The sequence below is a fragment of the Malania oleifera genome, chromosome 3, assembly GCF_029873635.1.
Source record: "Malania oleifera isolate guangnan ecotype guangnan chromosome 3, ASM2987363v1, whole genome shotgun sequence".
NCBI classification, from domain to species: Eukaryota; Viridiplantae; Streptophyta; class Magnoliopsida; order Santalales; family Ximeniaceae; genus Malania; species Malania oleifera.
This window is the reverse complement of record NC_080419.1, coordinates 92,836,674-92,843,331: the sequence shown is the minus strand read 5'-3', so window position 1 is coordinate 92,843,331 and position 6,658 is coordinate 92,836,674.

Genomic DNA, 6,658 nt, shown 5'->3' with positions numbered 1-6,658 from the left:
TTAACCGAACCCTGGGCTTAGAAACCCTAGAAAAGCTGTAACTATATACATATAACATATCCTAAATTTTCAATCCGGTAGAACTCATAAGATTAGCTGACTTAATATAATCCCCTTGTTTCCCGAAAAACAACCTGAGAGGCTTGAAAACTGAAACCCTAGCTTTTCCCGAATCGGCCAAAAACGAGCTCCTATGAGTCGAAATGAAAGAACTGTGCTCGGAGCATATGCACGTACTCCGCGTAGCCTTAGGAGAGAGAGAGAAACCTGAGAGAACCCTTAAAATTCAAAACCCTAGCAGAGAGAAGAGAGGGAGTTTGAATTTTCTAAAAAAAAAAAAATGAGCCTTCCTTTATTCATAGGCAAGTAGACTCGGGAGAAAGTCGTTGACGGTTTCTTGAAATCGTTGACCGTTTGGCCATTTTCGAAACAAAAACCTTCTTAAATCACTCTCTTTAGTTTTCCTACAAGAAAATCGTTGACAATTTTTCTAAGCTTGACAAAATCGTCAATGGTTTGGCCGTTGACTCGCCCAGTTGACTGAAATCGTTGACTATTTTTCTCACCCTCTATGAAACCATCAATGGTTTGGGCCCTGCCAAACCAAACTCCTTCCTTTCATTTAATTTTCCTTTATTTCTCTTTTTTATATTTATTTCTTTTTATTTTTCAGGTTCGGGTTACTACAGGGTCAGTAATGGGGTGTTAGAGGGTTCTCGGAGGCTATCTAGTTGCAAAGGAGAGTATTACCAGCTGATTTAGTAGTGTTAGATATGCATGGGTTTGATATGATTTTGGGAATGGACTGGTTAAATGCAAATTATGCTAGCATCGATTATCATCTGAAAGAGGTGATATTCATACCTCTTGGAGAGCATGAGTTCAAATTTGTGAGGTCGCACGTGCATTCCCCATATAGATGACTTGTTCGATTAGCCCCAGGGTACACAGGTTTATTAAAAGATTGATCTATGCTCTGGGTACCATCAAGTGAAGGTCAAGGCAGAGGATATCTCCAAGACAGCGTTCCGAGCTTGGTATGGCCACTATGAGTTTTTGGTCATGCCATTCGGAATGACAAATGCTCCTACTATATTTATGGATTTAATGAACAGAGTCTTCCATTAGTACTTGGACCAATTTGTAGTGGTTTATGATATATTGGTCTATTCAAGGAGTTTCGAGAAGCGTGAGACGCACTTAAGGCTGGTACTTTAGATGCTCAGAGAGAAAGGCGATTGTATACCAAATTTAAGAAGTGTGAATTCTTGTTATAGAAAGTTGCATTCCCTGGGCATGTGATATCCAGGAATGGAATCTCTGTAGATCCAAGCAAGATAGAGGCAGTGGTGAATTGAGTGAGACCAAAGAATGTTCAGGAGATCAGAAGTTTCTTGGGACTGGCGGGATATTATCGTCGGTTTGTAAAGGGATTTTCTAGACTATCAGGGCCTCTGATACGCCTAATTAAGAAGAATGATAAGTTTGATGGAATGATGATTGTGAGAAGAGCTTTCAGGAGTTGAAACAACGACTACTCACCGCACCAGCTTTGACCATTCCATCAAGGGATGGAGATTTTGTGATCTAAAGTGATGCGTCCCTGAAAGGATTTCAGTGTGTATTGATGTAGTAAGGAAAAGTGGTGGCATACACTTCTCGAAAACTCAAGGAATATGAAAAGAACTATCCAACGCAAGATTTAGAGTTGATTGTAGTGGTGTACGCCTTAAAGATCTGAAGGCATTATCTGTATGGTGGGAAATGTGAGATCCTTACAGGTCATAAGAGTTTGAAATATTTCTTCACATAGAAATAGTTGAATATGAGGCAGAAGAGATGGTTGGAGTTAATTAAAGACTATGATTGCACCATTAGTTACCACCCAGGAAAAGCAAATGTGGTAGCTGATGCATTGAGTTGTAAATTAAGGAGTGCATCTATATCAGTGATAGTAATTGCACATCATATTAGAATGTATTTGGAAAGACTTGGGGTGGAGCTTGTAGAGATTAATAATCAGGAGTTTATCACTAATTTGGTTGTACATCCCACATTACAGGAAAGAATTAAAACTGCTCAAGTGAAAGATGTGGAGTTGATGAAGATTATGGATAAGGTGTAAAGTGGTCAGGAGGCAGAGTTTAGTATTTCGGATGATGAAGCTTTGAGGTTCCGTACCAGACTTTGTGTGCTTGTAGATCCTGAGATTAAAGAAACCATTTTGGAAGAGGTGCACCATTCCCTGTATACAGATATCCAGAGAGTTTGAAAATGTATAGGGATTTGAGGTCATCCTTCTGGTCGAGCAATATGAAGAGAGAAATTATTGAATATGTAGAGTAGTGTTTGACATGCTAGCAGGTGAAGGCTGAGCATCAGAGACCGGCAGGGCCATTGCAACCACTTCACATTCCTGAATGGAAGTGAGAGCATATTTCTATGAACTTTGTATCGGGGTTACCGCTAGCATAGTATGGATAGGACGCCATCTTGGTGGTCGTTGATAGACTGATGAAGACTGCCCATTTCCTTCCCATCAGAGTTAACTACTCCATGGGTAGATTGGTAGAACTGTATGTACAAGAAATAGTCAGATTGCATGGAGTGCCTGTGTCCATCGTTTCTGATCAGGATCCACATTTCACATTTTAGTTTTAGAAAAGCTTACAGAGAGCTTTGGGATCCCAGTTGACCTTTAGCATGGCCTTTCATCCTCAAACCAATGGATAGACAGAGAGGACTATACAAATATTGGAGGATATATTGCGTGCATGTGTGCTTGATTTTGGAGGCAGTTGGATTCAATATCTGCCACTAGTGGAGTTTGCTTACAACAACAACTACTAGGCCAGTATTGGGCTGGCCCCGTATGAGGCATTATATGGTTAGAGATGTCGATCTCTGTTATATTGTGATGAAATTGGAGAAAAGCATATATTGGGGGTTAGAGATGGTACATTGGGCTTCTGAGAAAGTCAAACTTATTTAGGAAAGAATTAGAACAGCTCAGAACCGATAGAAAAGCTATACAGATCCTCGTCGACGAGTGCTAGAATTTGGTGTAAGAGATCATGTGTTTTTGATAAATGCTCCGATGAAAGGAGTGATGAGATTTGGAAAGAAAGGTAAGCTTAACCCTATGTACATTGGGTCGTTTGAGAAATTGGAAAGAGTTAACCCAGTTGCCTACAAGTTAGCATTACCCCCAGTGCTATACAGAATTCACGATGTGTTTCATGTGTTCGTGTTGAGGAAATACATCCCAGATCCATCTCACGTAATAAGTTATAAAGCATTGGAGATTGGTGAGACTTTGTCATACGAAGAAATACTAGTTCAGGTCTTAGATTATAAAGAGCAGGAATTATGTACCAAGAAAATCCCACTAGTGAAAGTACTCTAGAGGAATCATACAGTTGAGGAGGCTCCATGGGAATTGGAGGAGGAGATGCGTCAGAAGTATCCACACCTATTCAATGGGGGTTCGGTAGTAGTTAGAAAAGAAAGGTAATGGTTCAGGTAAGATATCATGTATGTAGGAGATTTTTGTGTAGGTTAATCAGTTGTGTGTAATAGTTTTATATTTTGGTTGGTTTTGCGAGACTTTTGGTTTAGTTATTTTAATCTCCCATAACTGTATATGTAACCACGGTATTCCTCTGCCATAAGTAAGTGTAATTAATAAAATTACAGTGAGTTTGTCCTTAGAGATTGATATATGAGTTAAATAGAAAATTTCGAAGATGAAATTTTTATAAGGAGAGGAGAATGTAGAGACCCCAAAAATTGAATTAATGAGAAAGTAAAAGAAAAGAAGGTTTTTGGTTTGGTGTAGACCAAACCGTCGACGGTTTGGTGGGAGACCATAAAAATCGTCGAGGTTTTGTATTTACTACGGGTTGGTTACAAGTAAAAAGGTAAAATAACGAGGGTTAAAGACTCAAATCATCGATGGTTTTGTGATGGGTGCTGAAAACCGTCGACGGTTTTGTTTGCAGTGCTAATTTTAAAGGGGGGCTGCGAGCTTCATTTTTTTTAAACAAACAAATCTCTTTCTCTCTCTCTCTCTCTCTCTCTTTGAACCCTACGACACCCTCTCCCTTCTCTCTACGATTTCGCTCCAATTATAGCCCAAATTGATATCAAGAACCACCACGATGATCTAGGGGTGATTCTCTTCAAGTTGATCGGAGCAGATTGTTGATTTGGGGTGTCCTTGGGCACCACTCCAAAATCAGGGTAAGTAAATTATTTTAGGGTTTAAATGATTATTTAGAATATACGGACCCAGGAAATGTGTTAGATAATATATTGGGGTTAAGTTGATTTAATTGGGGATAATGCGATTTCGGGGTTTGGAGTTCGGAATGCCGCGAGTGTGGTTTAAGGTTTTTAGCAGGCTTCTCAAGAAACAAGGGGATAGATTAAGTCATTTATTTTCAAAGAATTAATTATTGAATATACAATATTTGATTCAGAAATTTATATACGATTTAGTATAGTTTTTGAGAATACTGATGTTGAACTGAGGAAACTTTGAAAACAGTTTTAATATTATTTTGTCAGCAAAATATGTTTTCCCAGACCAAATAATTTATTACAGAGTAGTACTCACTTGTGTATGGCATGAGTAAAAATTTTATTGTAAATAATGGTATGTCGGAATATTTTATGAATTCACAGTACAAGCATGACTTGACGACAATTTTTAGAAAAACTATAAACAGTACATAAATTATATTTTCAGTATATTATGATATTCAACCAGTGCGAATGCCGTGATATTTCGCTAGCACAAACGCCGTGATATTTAACTGGCGCAAATGTCGTGATACTTAGTCGGCACAGAAGTCGTGACTAGATATATTTATAACTGATATTCAGAAATATTATTATTATGACACATTTTACAAAGAATCATGAAACAATATTATTACATTTATTAATGAAATATACTATATGATAGCAGAACCCTGATGGACTGAGTATGTTATGAGCATGGTATCATAACTAGCTAGTCAGATCAGACAGTGTAACCGCTATATGTCGACCTGAGAAATGTTGCAGAGAGTACGATAGGCGAACCAAGTTGATGTTAGCCAATAATGCAACCACACTATTTAGAAAGTGTTAGGTCAGAGGCCGATTAACCCCGAAGTGTTATGGAGAGTAGGATACCCATTGTGTGCCGACCCGAGAAGTGTTGCGGATAGTAAGATGAGCAGACCAAGTTGGGTGGGCAATCGTGCGTAGTTATGTCATGTTTGACTTAACCTAGTTAAGTCTAGGGTTAGACTTAATTATGGCTGACCCAGACAAACGAGCGGAGTGAGCTCCTAGATAAAGGAGACTGTTAATGCTACCCTAGCTGAAGGGTAAGAAGTTAGGTTGAAATCTGGATGGATTTTTGGGGATATGGCCTTAGGGTATTTATGGTTCTTTTTGGGATGTATGTGTGCATTTTGGTTACAGTAAAACTTTGGTATTGTATATAAGGTTAAGTACATCATGGTTTCCGCTGCATAGTTGTCATGTATGTATGGATAGGTATATCCCCGATTTCCTTTGGGGTTCAGGTTGATTTAGTTTATATTTTATGGTATCAGAGTTATTATTATTATTATTATTATTATTATTATTATTATTATTATTATTATTATGTGGAAAAAATATATAGCAGAATTTTTAGGGTGTTACATCCCAAGTCTAGGATGCAAGAATCCGTGAGGCATTATGAACTCAATGAAACAGAAAGCATATCACAATCACTGCTCTATGAGTCTCCTTCTTTCATTACATTCGCAAATTTTGACGAACCCTCTTGAGTTTCTGCATTCTCGTTCTTCTTGAGTTTCTGCATTCTCGTTCTTCCACTCCGAACACTCCAGTTTTATGTGCCCTATTTTCTCGCACTTAAAATAGCAAATGCCTTTCCTCCTCCTGAACTGCAACTAAGTTTTATAACCACTCAATCTGCTCCAAGACTTGTCTTTCCCACTCTCTTGATTACCCTTTGCCACAAACCCTTCACCTTATGAACTTTTATCCCTGGCCTTCCTCCTTTGCTGGATTCCCAACAATGCACTCGTGATATCCTCCAACTCCAAGATTTATTTCCTCCATATTAGAGTCCTAACCAGATTCTCGTACGTAGGAAATGTAGGTAGGGAATTAAGCAGCATCAACGCTTTGTCTTCTTTCTCGAACTTCACATCAACTCGCTTCATATCACTAATGATCTGATTGAAAACATTGATGTACTAAGTCAGGTATGAATCCTTTAACATATTAAGCCAATATAGTTTTTGCTTAAGATACAACTTGTTCGTCAATGATTTGGACATGTAGTGGCTCTCCAGTTTCAGCCAAAACACTGCCAGTGATTCCTCATCCATGACGTGATAAATCACATCATCGGTCAGACAATGCCTAATAGTAGACACAACTTTCACTTCCAACTTGTGTTGTCTATGCCTTGTAGCTTCATTCTGTATAGTGCCTTCACCATACCTTGCTGCACCAATAAGTCTTTAACCCTCTACCAAAATCTGAAATTTTCCCATTCCATTGAACTTACCAACATCGAACTTCATTGAAGCGATCCTAGACATTGCAACTAATAGCTCTGATACCAATTGTTGATGTGAATGCGTAG